Consider the following 15913-nt stretch of genomic DNA (forward strand, 5'->3'; position numbering starts at 1 on the left):
TTAAAAATGTTCCACGCTAGTTTCTCCTCATTGCTAAGTAGGTCCGGGAAAATATCGCAGTTCATAATTTTTTTATTTGAGGGCCAACAAAGACTCCAGCTTTAATTTTCGCCTCTGACAGCTTTGGAAAAAAGTCTGCAAATATTTGAAAGCTTTAGACTCAATGTTAAGAGCCTTCACAAATTGTTTAATAAGGCCCAATTTAATATGCAATGGCTTCATGTTTAATATTAAATCTTCCCACTCCATACTCAGTATGTTCAGGTCAATGTTTTTGACCATAGTGGGCGGCATCATTTCTGCTATCCCATAGGCAAAGATAACAGGAGTGTTTGGTTTATCCACCTTGCATTCCAGTAAAAAAAACAAACCATCTTGAAGTCTCCAATAACTTCCCACTTGTATTCCGTATATTTGATTGCAGTTAATAGCATTTTAATACTGTCATAATTTTCTTTGAGATGTATGGAATGTGCCAGTGGAATAGATGGAAATTTGTTCCGATTTTGTAGTAGAACTGCTTTTAGACTTTTTGTTGAGCTGTCGATAATGAGGCGCCAATTATTTGTATTACAAAGAATACCAATTGCTTCAAATAAACCTTACACGTTATAGCGAAAACATAGTCCATCTTCCTTACTGTAGAAACAAGAAAATTCTTCATGACGCTTTCTTTGCCGAGATATTCGAACATCAGAAGTAAGTAAATTTCGTTGTTTAAGCCGCGATGCTAATAACTCTGCTTTGTCTTTTGATAGATTTAAGTCTCTTATTAAGTCATTGAGATCTTCAGAGTTGATGAGATGTGGTATTCCTGGTTCAAATTGATGAACAAATTCGGAATGTATGGATGCAGATGAACTCGGTGTTTGAAAGCTGCCTTAAGGGAATAGTTGCTTTTCCAACACAGGTGGATCAGGTACAGGATTTTGTTCCGAATGTGGTACTGGAGCGGATGTCGATGGTAGTTCCGGATATATTGTTTTCCTTAAACGTTTCCCTTTCAGTGGTTTCACTACACAAAAATAGCAATCAGTGTCATGATTACTCGGTTCCCTCCAAATCCTCGGCACTGCGAACTTCACGGCTCTTTTCTCACCCTGGTACCAAACTGTAATAAAACGTAAAGCATTTCATAACAATTTCAGTTATTATGCAATTATATATATGTAGATATATGTATATATATATGAAACAGTTAAAAAAAAAACAAAAAAAAAACAGTTAGTACAATAAAAAAGAGAAAATAAACTTACACTCCAGAATGCTTCTGCAAGAGTTACATGAAACATGTGGAGACCATTTTTTGTCCTGGTTTTTAACAGGTAGACCGAAGTAGGCTAGGTAGGTCTCGCAAATCCTAGGGTTTTTAGTTAAATCAAACTTTTTTTTGTCTTCTTTTAATACATTCGCCACATATATAGCAAAACGAATTAGCCGCTCGTTTACAACTTCTCGAAGACATCATTTCTCTGTGATATGCAAAAACATAGTGCCGCCCACAACGAGTGACCCAAGAAACTACAACTTCTTAAAAAAAATGCTACTTATAAAAACGCTATCAGGTAGCGGGCATGCTCTATTGCTAGGCCATCCAATCCGTCGGTAAAAGTCTCGATGACTTTCTTAAAATGTACTTAACGAATTGCCAAATCTACCTAAAATCATGTGTATCTGGGACCTTTTATCTCCTTTTTACTGTTTCTCAGCCACATTTTTTTGGTATTTTTTTAAGATGAGTATGTTGTGCTTTAAGTAGATCTTTTTTTGATGCATCGATGCATCAGGTAGCTACCCGCCGCCCTCTATCGGCCGAAATAGCGCGAAAGGACCTACATTAGCCTTTGCAAAAATGCAAAATTTTCAAATCGCTATAACTTCTACAAAACCAAATATTTTTGATTTATAATTTTTTTTTGTTGACCTGTGTTATGCATTTTTCGGACTCAGCAAGTGTTCCAATCCCATATTCTCGTAATCCAGAAGGCTTGCAAATCATTAGTGAATATAAGTAGTACCGATTACTGTAAGACCATTTTTTTCTATAGCCAATGGGCCAAACCTCTGCCTATTTGATATAGCATTTCTGCAGGGCACCATAATGTACGGGGAAACGAGATAGCTTTTGAGTTAGTACGCCGTAGATCTGCTCATGATGTCTCAGCACTGACTTAACAAGGATAGAAATAGATGGAAGAAATTGCAGTCTTGTGGAGTTTGAGGCATCTTACAATGAATTACTATCTTCAGCCATTTGAAAAATGCATAGAGGAGATATACTCAGATTAGTTGTGGTACTCAACGGGCACTGGAGAATTGGTGTACATGCTGCATGGTGGGATTTAGAATACAGTACCTCATACAACAAACCAACACCATATCGTGACAAAAGCAGGGGTCGTAAGTTGTCCACTGAGATGGTCTTTGAGTAATCTTCATTTCGCTTATAATATTTCCATTATTATTTTTAACCATAAGCAACAGCGTTTCGATTGTATAGACCTAGAATTCCGTCCACATTTTGCCTTATTAAGAGTATCTAAATTAGCCTTCTGTGTTGCCAAAAATCAATTGCTTTTTGCCTTTTCCCAAATTCAAATTGAGTTACTTGAATATTGGCCGGCACTCGCAGTTGAAGTCGAACATCTATTCAACCCTACACAGTGTGTAGTACACACTCCCCCGTGCAATGAGCGATCAGCAACAAAATGCAATTCAATGGAACACTTGCATGCAATTCATAAGAGAGTTAATCGCGTACTGCTAATGCGTAAAATTTTCAAAACGTTTATCACGACTTATACTTACACATACAAATATTTTCACTTTATACGATATGAGAACACTGTTTAGCAAAATATGTTTGTTAACAGATCACTTCCCTTATTTTGGGCCTAGGCCTACACTTTCGATACTTGCTTCTGTTGGTGACTTCGGGTACCAACTATTTTTGTTGTGTCAGTGGAGTGGAAGTGAATGCAACCTATTGCACCTACCTCCTTTATTATGAAGACACTGGCGCTTGCGCGGTTTCAAGCTTCGCGTTCTACAACCACGACCATCCACCATTAATCATCATTTACCAACTACTTTCCAAATGCTCACTATCATCTAACCGGTAGTTCTGGACACCACTCAAATGCTCACTGATTCAACGGTAATTTAGGTTTCCGTCACCCGATTCACACTTACTCCGTATCACCGATTGAGCTTGACAACAGCTATCGGACCAACGAATCACAATACTCTGTTTCTGCCGGCATTTTTGGTACCCTCAGCGGATTTCACCGTTACCCGACTGCTGCTCTTTTGCGACTTAGTCGTCTACAGCTCAGCATGGAACATCATCCCGACTAGTCACCACTCTCCGCTACTGTGTGTGTGTGTCTGACAAAAATAACATAAACAAATTAATATGTATCTATAAGTAAATTCTTCTCTGGATAGGCTGAGGCTACGCCAGTCTTCAACGAAACCCACATTACTGATACGAATTGCTTTTAAATCACTGGCAAGGGAGCTTCTAAAATTACACGTTTTGCGAGGCTTGGATGTCAAGCCTTTTATGGGCTTAGAATTTCTGAGTGCACAGTGGTATCCTACCAGCAGATAGATAAAATTAACTTATTATATGCTGGAATCGTGTCTATGTAACTGAATACCGTAGGCTGTACCAATGGGAGTGAAGTAGTCGCTGAACAAGCAGAAAAGTTTGTATAGGATAGCTTTAACGGATTTTTTTTTGAATGTCAACAAACATGCGTGCGTACGTTTTGCCTTACTGTAAGTTTAGGAACGACTAAACCACTAGCACTGCGATGATTTTACTCTTACCAACACAGCCACAATTTAAATTTTGGTGGCCACTGCTTTAGGCACATTTTAGTCAATAAGTTTCATAACCGATTAATGTTTATGTCTGCGATCCGAGTCGATGATTCATGTTTCAAGCCTGCAATTCATACATTATTGCTACATTATCAAATACCAGGCTGTTTCCGAGCCTCTCTACTGGGTATGTAAAGTGAAATTTGTGGCACAATTGACATTTCTTATTTGCTTTTGTTTGCCTTCTTTTTGTTCGCTTATTTGTCATGTTGTCTTCAATGCGCTTTGAGCCTTTTTGTTATATACGGCACAACGATGACTTAATCCGTTGAGAGGCCGATCACTTGATCCATTGTTTACTATATAGTTTGGCAGCTTAAATAGAGGTTATGTTGCGAATAGAGTGGAAGGCAGTGGACTAGGCAGTCGAATGTCATATAATGAAGGAATGCTGTTCGGAGTTTTTTTCAAAGTTAAAAAAAAAATGATAAAAGCTTTAATATAAATAAAACTATTGTTTTATTAACAACAAAAACGCCTTAAATATTCAATATACATAAATTCGTAAGGATTATCTCACTTTAAAATTTGAGTTAAATAATCTAAAGCTTTTTTTTGAAACTGAGTCGAGAACTGTGCGTGTAAATGTGCGAATTTTCACCGATCAGCTGTTAGTTGCGCTACTTGGTAAAATTTACAATGACTTGATCTCTTCAGTTTTGCCTCGTTGTGATTCTTGCTGGCTTTTTTTTTTTTAAACACTTGATACATACATATGTATGTAACTTTTTTATACCCCATCCCCCTTATCTTTATATAATGTCTATCTTTTTGATCTGTGTCTTAGTCCGCGCTCCTCTGTGACATGACCTTTTTTGTGCATTTGATGGATCTCCATTGTCAGATGACTTGGCGGTGCGTTAAGCCTATCTTTAGGCGCATCAATGTATGTCGTACATAGATATATACATATGTGTATATGTTTGCTCGTTTGGCGTTTGTTAAACGCCACATTATGTCAATTTGCTGTCTCTCAACAATGCGTCACTTCAGGTATTCTTATATTAGTCCGCCTTGCACCTTGAGTTCAATCCAACAGCTTTGCTTCTTTGTTTGGTGTTTTATATTCCTTGAAATGTACCTACCATGCTTTCATTTCATATGAAAATTTCGTTTTAAAATAATTTTAAAGGTTTTCTTTTTTTTTGGTTTTTTGAATTCTGCATGTTCTCATTCGTATTTACAATTCAAATAAGGTTTTTTTTATAGTTTGGTTATTGTGGTTATGGCCATATTTATTCTCGAGTACTAGGTATGTACTCATCACAGCACTCGGCTTCTTTAGAAGTGCAAAAAAAAAGCAATCTCTACTTGCGTATTTGTTCGCATCAGTTTATGTTTTTGTTGTTGTTGCTTTATTTGTTAATGTGATATTTGCCGTTTTGGTTGAATAATATTGTTCTTTTTTTGTTGACACTTTTGACATTTTCGGCGGTAGTCTTTAAGGAAGCTCCAAAAGAGGGAGTAACGTTTACATAAAAATAAATAAATGTAAGGCGCGATAACCTCCGAAGAGATCTAAGGCCGAGCTTCTCTTCCAATTTGCGTCGTGCTCCTCTTGATTTTTCCCTACAAATTGGCCGGAAGGGACCTACATGTTTTATGCCGACTCCGAACGGCATCTGCAAGGCAGATGAGTTTTCACTGAGAGCTTTTCATGGCAGAAATACAATCGGAGCGCTTGCCAGACACTGCCGAGGGGCGACCCCGCTTAGAAAAAATTTCTTCTAATTGAAAAATCTTATTTCTAAAATTTTGATGTTGCTTGCCCGGGAGTTGAACCCAGGGCTTACGGTGTGATAGGCGGAGCACGCTACCATCACACCACGGTGGCCGCCAGTAACGTTTACATACTTTAAGCCAAATCAATAACACAAAATGCCGATTTTGTTTACTTTTCCTTTTATATTTGCATTAACGCTCGTGAATTTATTAAAAATTTTGATGCGTAAATATGTATATATATATCTTTGCTTAAGATAGTTGATATAAGCGGACGCGGTAAGGGGCTTGTTCAATGATTTTACAAGTGACTTATGTAAACAGGAAAATAGGCCTAAGTTTCTAGTGAAATCAAATAATATACAATGCGGTTTTGGTGAAGTGTGAAAATCTAAATTGAGCAATTTTAGTCTTAGAATACGTTGTTTTTAGGTCCACTTGCAGAGTGGCAATTTATATTTTTAACTCAGAGTAAGCTTCTTACGAAGCTACCGTAAATCGATCAAAACCTCTTTTAGTAAGTAGGCATTGCCACGCCCATTTTCTTAACTTTTGTATAGATCGAGCCACCTCCTCTCTCTCGCTCTCTCTCTCTCTCTCTCTCGATCTCTCTCTCCCTACACAGGGAGCCAATGAGCGCAATTCGAAGAGAATTGCTCTATTTGCTATAACAATATAAAGCAGTTATATTTATAGGAAATATTTGATAAATAGAAAGGGTGTGGTTATATTCCGACCTCTTTTCTGTGGGAACCTTATTCGTGGTAAGAAGAAGTTGTATTCCAAATTTCATTACGATACCCTTAAATGAAAGTTATTACAAAAGTAAATGTGAAGATAACTCTAAGGCGGATATCCTGAGGGATGGATGGATAAAAATGCTTTTAAAATGAACTTAACTTTAAATACATTCGTGTAATGGGGTACCCGGGAAAAATTATCAACCCAAGGAAGAATATTTTTCATAATTTTATTTAAATTCCGTTCAAATCACGACATATTTCTCAACTTGAGAACTACCAAAAATCCCATTTCGTATATAAAACATTAACACCGAGCTGCTGAATATTGCTATTAAAAAGGATTTAATTAAAATATCATGGTTTGAAGGTTTCAACAAGTCGCGCAACCTTACCCTGTTTCGCGATAACTTACGCCAATTATGTGCATCAAGGGGGGTCGAGGAATGCTTCACCTGCCTCCTCCAACTAAGTGGAGGTCTCTCACTTACTCTGCTTCCAAACTGCGTTGTCGAATATAATTCTTTTTTGACCTAATCTTCGTCCATTCGCATAACGTGACCCAGCAAGCGAAGCATACAGCACATACAGCTCATCATTATACCTCTTTCGATACTCGCCATCGGTATCACGAACAGGACCATACACCTTCCTTCCTTCCAGAATTTTTTTCTGGAACACTCCCTCCATGATTCCGAGCCCCACGTCAGGACAGATGAGATGTGTGACATGTACAGCGTAACTTTTGCTCGTCGAAACAGAAGTTCACTTTTCAATTGCTTAAAGAAGCACTTGTTGGCAAGAGTTATTCTCCGTTTTATTTATAGGCCGACATTGTTTTTGCTTTTAATGCTGCCTTCCCAAATAGACGAAATCCTTCACAGTCTAGAATTTTTATCCGTCAATAGTGACGTGGCTACAAAGGCTACGATGACAGCAAGTACTTCGTCTTGTCCACATTTAGTGCAAGACCCACTTTTTTTGCTTCTTCATCTTATACCAACTTTTCGCCTCCATGTTTGAACAGCCCGGCGTGTATCCCGTCATTACTTGGCAACTTGGCATTTTTTAGCCGTGATATTGCCATTCTCATTTAGCTATAGTTGGATGCCGGAGCGAGTTTTTCATCATCGGCAATCGCGGTATCGGTTTCGTCTTCCCCCACACTCTGTACATCAGATACCAGGTCGCAAGCCCAAAAGAGCATGAAATATGTATGGTAAGCCGAAAATAATAATAATATTTTTGCGCGATAAATATCCGTGGAGATAGAACCCATTTTTCTTCTAGAATGTGGTGTGCTCATGGGAGCATTAATTAGTCATCCTACACGTTTAAGTCCGACCCCATGTGTATTTGATAAGGCAGATAACTTTTTTGCTGAGAAACATTTCACGGCAAAAACACAATCGAAGGGATTGTCAAGCCACCAAATCAATTTGATGTTAGTTTTTCGCCCTCTTTCAAAGAGGAAGAAAAAACATAATCCGAAAATTGAATTTTTTCTCCGGCGTAGTCGTTTACTCAGGTAATAGTTTTAAATACTCCGAACACTGGTAACGAAATATGAGAGAAATATTATAAATCGGTAAACTTCAAAAGCCCTACGTTATCAAACTTTTTTTTTAAATTCGATTACAAATACAACAACTCTGGAATGCTAGATCTTGGCTCATTTTTTATGTAACTTCACGATTCTAGGTATTTCTTTCTGTACAATGATATCATAAAATCGTAATCAAAATTAGCGTTATTAGGATTGCAGTAATTTATCGTTATACTTGAAGGATTGCAATTACAGCAATTGTAATCATCCAAAATCATTATTACAATTACTGTAGTTGTAATCGTTAAGTTTTTGTGGTTACAAATACTATGATCGTAATCATAAAAAATATGATTACAATTACAATAATCAGTAATCGTTAAATTTTTAGGACTACAATTACAGTAATGGTAATTTGAAAAATGCCACAGTTTTTGGTAGAACTTTCGGTCATTATTCCTGTCAGCCAGCAGCTGATACTCCTTGGCATGTCTCTTCCTTCTTCGCGTCACGATAACGCTCCAATATACAAAGATTTATTGAAGAATAAAGATGGTGTATGCGCGAACTTCAGTGGAAAGCAGCGGAGCTTCACAAAATCCCAGTAGGTCACTTTCACCACACCACAAAATTTAACAAAATTTTTAACATAATTTAAGCACACAAAATACACTGATTGGAGTTCTGGATAGTAAAAATTAAAATTCTGAACAGATTAGCTGAATAAAAAATGTACAAATAATTGTTAAATAATTAATACAGGCAGCGGTAGTATAACAAATTCTGATGTGGTAAGTGGTGAATGTTACCTACTAGAATTTTGTGAAGCTCCGCTGCTTTCAATCTTAAGATTGTCTCTGCAATATACCTCGAGTTGCCGCATCCCAACGCAGCATGAAAATATGGGCAGCATAATGTGTTTTCTAGGCAGAGTGACTTTCCCCATCGTACCATCATACCATACTGAAATAGAGATATGCTTCCACTCGGTCACGTCGTCAGGTCTATGATTGGTTTCAGTGAGCAGATGTAAGAGCCGATTGTAGTAATCATCAGCTGTCTGTTTAGTGAGCAGCTTTTCTTTGGCAAACTTTCTTTGTGTCACTTTCCTTGTCTGCCTTGCCAACCCTGTCCTTAAAGTCGCCTTGCATTATTCTAATATAATGTCGGGGGTATTCATTGTATGTCCTTTCTGCGTTCTTATAGAAAGAAAGATGCGTACGTGCATATGAACGATATATAGGAAAACTGTGCTTTAATGCGGCTATGAGAAAATATTTGGAAAATGAGTTTTTACATTTCCTATATCTTAAATTTTTTCCATTCCTGAACCATCGTTCGGCATCCGTTAAGGAATTCGTTTTTATTACTGTGCTGAAACAATTCCAATGCCTTCAACACACGATCTAGAACTATGTTTATTGATCCAATAAAATAATTTTGGTTATTTTAACTTTCTATCCAGTTAGGATATTTTACAATCCTTCAATTACTTTAACTAAGCTTTATTATTCTAAGCGAATTCTCCATTATCCATTAGGGCTCACATTTTTTCGAATAAAAAATTAATTGGATACAAATTTATTAGACACAGCGGGTCTATATAAATAATTTTTACAGACGCACTTTACTTTATGTTAAACTAAGCAATATAAATATGCATACCTGAATATGTAAATGGGTATATTCGTACAGTGGTGTTTGGATATAGTGAACGTCCTAAGCAGTGAACAATCCATAGCTTCACTTAGTCAATGAAGTTTTATAATGACGACAAAATAAAAAGTCAGAAAAAACACACAAAATACTCGAATATTAAAGAAACTAATCCCTATTTCATTATATTCTGCAGACTAACTTGCATATAACAAAGAATGGTAGTGTCCCTACAAATGTAGGGGCCAACATCAAGTAATGTATCATGGTATGGCTGGTGGGTGCTTGATAGTCCATCATTCCTCTACCTCAACTCTAAAGAGGGTTGAGAAAAGCCTTCATCATAAAAACTTCTTTGCAGACATCTAAACAGCAATTTTGATGAAAGTCCTATCTACGGACATAAAGTAGTAAGGAGTCACTTAAGACACTTTTGGCTCACATTTTCTATCGGCGAAGATAAGGAGGAACAGTCAGTACTTATATTTCGATCTCGAGGCAATTATTATAAAGTGAATCACACTAAAGCTGGTGGAGGGTTAATACTTTTGCTCAAATCGTGGTTGGTGCTATGGATTCTGTATCAGCACCATGTCAAACGAACTCTTCTCAAGATTGTTTGTAGGACTTGCAACGCCAATTGAGCTATATGTCCCTCTCATATATCTTCGTCACTTCGTCTACGCCTCATTCTTGTCCCCTTGTTTTAGGGCTATCGAGGTCCGTTTACACACGTCTGCTTTCGGTGTGTTATGATGATTGAGTGTGTCGAGATATACGAAGTTACTTCCAATCCTATATAAGTACATTCGGCTTCTGGCGCTACAGAAATACCAGCTCGTTTGCCTACTTTATCATACATGAGAACCATCTGCCATCTGTAACTGCCCTTTTGTGTATTGCCTTTGCACGCGATATTGTTGCACTCTATGAACTTAAATCCATTGTATCATCCCCCAAAATTAAAGGATGAAAAGAATTTTCTCGGTTGGTCCTGCAACAATCTGATCGTAAAATTTAGAAGCTAGTTTTATACAAATCTCCTATTTTAGGTAGGATTTTTTTAGCGATGATTATACTGTCCGGAGGGTTTTAGAAGTATTGTGGATATTGATGCTCCTTTGCCGGATAATGACGTAGTACATTTCTGAAAAGAGCACAATTAATGTACAAGCCCGACCATCGCGGGAACGATTTGAAGAGACCAGGTTGAACCTTCTAGATTATCTCACCTACTCTTTCATGAGGAACTTGGTATTCGTCACGGCTGAGTGAGGCTGAAAAATGGATTGGAAAAGCTACAGGTTGCGCTACACAACGACTGGAATTCGTCCTCCTCTCTATTGTTTTCAATTATCGAGGTAGTTATTCGTTATTAGAGTCCCAATGTCTTTAATTTTAAGACCTGCATTTCTACCCACTACGCTTTGCCTCTTCCCGTAGGTCTCATGGCGTTTCTACCTGTCTAAAGTGGGCTAATCACCTTCAGCCGATAGGTGCCTTTTCATTCCACGCGACCCTTTTTTCCTCTCATGCTCGCTTTCCCTATCGGCTGGGTCGAATATGGTTCCCATGCGCTTGTTTATTCTGATTGCTGTTCAGTGCAGTAAGATGCTTTCTTAATATGTAGTTCTAGCGGTACAATTACTGCTCTGTGGTGGGGTTTTTGATTTAATCAGAAATTTATGTACGTGTTGATGGCGTTTAGCGCGGTTGTAGTGCTATGTAGTTTTCGAAAGTCATGCTGAGGATTGGCAAGACGCAAGTGAAGTAGAGAAGCAGAAAGATTTCAAGTGTCTTGGCTACTGGCTATAGAGAGATATCGGACGATTTTCCTAGGTTACGTGGTTCCCAGGCTTTTTACCCTTCGCCACTATTCTTTTCTGTTCGGCTTCGCCTGTTGCTCCCTCGCTCAGCATAATGACCTACATTAACTTAGCGCTCCAAGGTCGACTCATCGATTGTAGCGGTTTCATCTTCACAGACATGAGACTCTATTCCCCTCCTCTGTTCCTCCTTCTCTTCGTTATAACTTCTAAGTAATTCAGTGATCTTATATTAAATATGCGGATGGAATAAAACCATTCGCCACAACAGCGCAAATTGCTTCGCCATCTACGCTCAAATATAAAAGTCAAACAGAAAAAAAGAGATTTTCTGCATCATTTCCTTGTAGCATCATGTCATTAGTTCCCTATAAGCAGACTTTACTGTATATATGTAAATTTTCTCATTCTCATATGATTCACGGCCACTGTGGTGTGATGGTAGCGTGCTCCGCCTACCACACCGTATGCCCTGGGTTCACACCCCAGGCAAAGCAGCATTAAAGTTTTAGAAATAAGGTTTTTCAATTAGAAGAAAATTTTTCTAAGCGGGGTCGCCCCCGGCAGTGTTTGACAAGCGCTCCGGGTGTATTTCTGCTATGAAAAACTCTCAGTGAAAACTCATCTGTGTTGCAGATGCCGTTCGGAGTCGGCATAAAACATGTAGGTCCCGTCCGGCCAATTTGTAGGGAAAAGCAAGAGGAGCACGACGCAAATTGGAAGAGAAGTTCGGCCTTAGATCTCTTCGGAGGTTATCGCGCCTTACATTTATTTTTTTTTTTTGTATGATTCACTTTAGGAATCAATCTTGTTAGCCACATTTTAACAAAACCGTTTTAAAATTCCATGCACTTTATATTAACATTCTCACTAAAATATAAATTAAAGATTTCTTACTTATTTACGTACAAATTCGTATTTATGTTTATCCGCACATTTCCTGCAATGCATTAAGGAACAACATTTATTGAGTGTGAACAAACGAGACTATAAACATCTCTACATATGTACATATGTATGTATGTACCTTTGTGCGTAAATGCATTTCGTCTGATGCACAAACAAAAACATATGTGATAATTATGAAGATGACAGCAGTGGAAGATGTGTTAAAATGCTCATCCAAAAATACGTCCATACTGCTCCTCTTCTCAGCTCACCCTTCGCCGAGGCGCTTTTGGAGTCCGTTAAAAACACACACTAAAATGTTCTAGTCATAAAATCAAAAATTCAAAAGTGGCACAGCCGGTAGAGTGCAGTAAAAGCCAAAAGGCCGCCAAAGCAGATGATGCGCCAATTGAAAGCAAAAGAGCGCTGCCTCTGTGCATATTGTGTATGTGTACGTACACAACGTCGAATGACATTCAATGTTAGTGATCTTGTGCTATTCCATGCTATGCAACTAGCGCCATATATCAGCCAGCGCAAGCATCTCTTCTCTATTTGTAGCGGCGACTACTTAAGCGGAAGCGGTTCTAATAACTAGCTTTTTGCCATGCTCATACATAGGAGTTTGTACACTAGGAAGGACTCACTTTTCGCCCATTGTTCGAAAGATTTTTCAAGATTTAGAAAGTTTAGCGTCTTGGCTCTTTATCCAATACAGAGGAGGATGATAATATCACTATCACCAGCATGATAACATCGAGGTTTAGATCTGCCACTAGATCTCCAGCATCAGAATAAATAAATGGTAGCATAAGGGTACCTCGTTTCCAGTTGCTCTAAGAGGTCGAGATGCTGTTGCTCAAAGTCATTAGGTAAAACTTAATAAGCGCATTGACGCCAAGTTCAAACGTAACAGCATACACGAGCTTTTAGCGCTGGCAAAAGCTGTTTTGAACAACAAATTGTGCGTGTCAATTCTGTTTTTTTGAGTCTTTTATAGACTTGCCAAGTCTGAAATCGCACTGATAAGATCCAATAAGTTCGTCGACTTTGTGCTTATGTGGGATCGTCTTTTTGTGGATTGCGCCAAACAGACTTCAACTCAGATATCATCGTCAGTTCGCCTTCTTTGTTTTAACAGCTCGGCGATTGTTAGGTCGTTACCCGGTGCTTTTGTTTTCTTTGTCGGTTAGATATCGCGATTATCATACCCTTTGTCACAGCCGAGTGGCTGAACGTTTATTCCGTGTTCAGTGATTAGAGTATTGGATACACCATCACCCTCGCTAGCTAGCAATGGGGAGGAATGCTTGTCCCATAACTTAAGAATGTCAGTTACCAGGACGCCATCAGCCGTGATCTGAATCTCTTCACATTCACATCTACCTGCCTTACGTTCCTTTTTTATGTAGGCGTTCTTTTTCCTTCTGTATGTCAAGATAACGTTCCTATAAACGGGGCATGACCCTACAAGCAGTGCCCCTTTTCTCAGGCAGCGCGATATTCCTCAGCCGAACGGTTTTTTTTTTGAAGGTTCAAACCTTGGTCCTAGTGAACAGGTCTGTTTCATGATCAGTTTCTCGACGCCAAACTTTTCTTGTGTCAATGTGCGCACTTTCCTCTCTGCCTATCTAAGCTGCCACAAAGTTATTGTCGAAGTCAATATTTGGATTTCGTAGCGTGCACACATCAATAACGATGTATATGCTTTTACGCTGGCGCCTGGTGTTGCAAATTTACCATATTTCAAGCCGCGGCAAAGTCATTCAGCCTCAACCGTTGGGAGGTGCCAGGTGCATGCCCTCAAATAACATGCCTGAAAATGTTTTGTATGGTCATTATTAGAAAAATCATCCAAGGCTTCTTATCAAGTTCTTTCGTTGGTATGGGGTTTTACGTGGGAAGTTCTAAGCCCATTCCATAACCCAGGTACTGGATTTGAGTTACCTTTTACGACAGGCAGAGGTTTCTAGTATATATACCGCTAGTAAGAACCCGTCACACTCTGAGCGCATCAAGAAGGAAATATGTACATTGATGCCAGATGTCTTTAAGTACTTCCCTCCATTGTATATCTCCAGCGATGCTTTCAGATGCCATTGTGATATGTGGCCTGAGTTTATGACTGTCAGTTCCAGTCAAGCGGTCATATCCAGTACAGATAGTTGTTGGACTACCGTAGTCAATGGCTTTTGAGTTGAAGTCGCCTGCGATGATTAACGCACCGTCTACTTCGTGCGCTGTGTCATTTATAGCGCCAATCTTCTGCTGAAGTTTTAGTTAGCCATAGCTGGGTGTCAGGCAGCAGCTTGTTATTGTGGTTGCTGGAGTTGTGCCCAGGCGTAGCCGTGTGCACTTCTTTTCCGTGTGGACGCAAAGATCTCTACAACAGATAGCTTCTTAGTCGATTGCAAGGTGGGAGGGCCATGAAGCAAGGTAACGCTCTCGCCACAAAAGAACAGAACATTGTTCCCGACAATTTGTATCCTTGTATGATACTCGATGTTGCCTTCGCTCTTGTATAGGTGTTGGCGTATATATTTCATTATCCTGTACTAATATTATAATTTGTTGTTGTAGTTGCGTTTGCTTATTATTGGCTTAGGTTGTACGATACTTGATAACATTCGCCACAGCACAATATTTGTTAGGTATTTCACTTTCACTCAAATTCGTTTCGTGGCTATCCATATGTAAATTACGTGACGCGCCTATGGAGGCTTGGAGGTAAGGTCAGCCTCACGCGTTATCATGGACACAAGCAAGGAAGTGTCATTCATTATTCGTCACACAGGGGGGAGGGAAGTCGAAAAGCAGCTAAATGAGCGTCACGTAATGTATGGATGGCCCCTTTATCAGCCAAAATTAAAATAGGCTCAACCTGCCTTTTCACTGGAAAGGAAATTCCAAAGCTATATTGTGGCTATGTCTTATTTATTTCTATTTACCTAGGTTAGGTTCCAATGGCTGCCGCAGAGGCAAACATAGACCAGTGTTATTTGGTCTGTTCGTTTAATTTAAGGGGCCAAACTTTTTTATTCCGAAATGTCGTTCCAACTTAATGTATAAAATTTTTTTTGTCTTGCCCACCAACGCCATCTAGCATACTAATGGATGCATATTTTCCATTGTTGTTTTTGTAAAAATTAAAAATTTCATTTAGGTTTTATATGGACTAGAATTATGCATCTATGTGTGTACATATGTATGTATGTATGTAGTTTTTAAATTTACAGATTTATTGTCTAGGCTGAGTGCATTCCAATGCAGCGCTTTTATGTAACTAAAAGAATAATAAAACATAAGCAAGGATAATATGAAAATAGAAAATTTGTTTTTGAAAGTGAAAAAAAGCATGCTTTATAAAAACAAAAAAAACTATTCAACATCCAATGTCCGCTGCTGAATGGCTGGTGATTCCGATCTGCTTAGTAGTTGTTCCACATCGACCAATGGAATGTGCACCTTGGGGTCTTGTGTTAAAAGGTTCACATGTTAAAAGTAAATGTGGCGCGCGCCATGACAGCTACATCTAATAACAACAACAACAACAACAACATGAAATAAGTAATCGGACGTTTTAACGCATTGACACTGTTAAACAACAAAATTACGTACGCACAAGGTATGTAGATAATGGATATGGA

This window comes from Eurosta solidaginis, chromosome 2, assembly GCF_040869045.1.
Source record: "Eurosta solidaginis isolate ZX-2024a chromosome 2, ASM4086904v1, whole genome shotgun sequence".
Classification (NCBI taxonomy): Eukaryota; Metazoa; Arthropoda; class Insecta; order Diptera; family Tephritidae; genus Eurosta; species Eurosta solidaginis.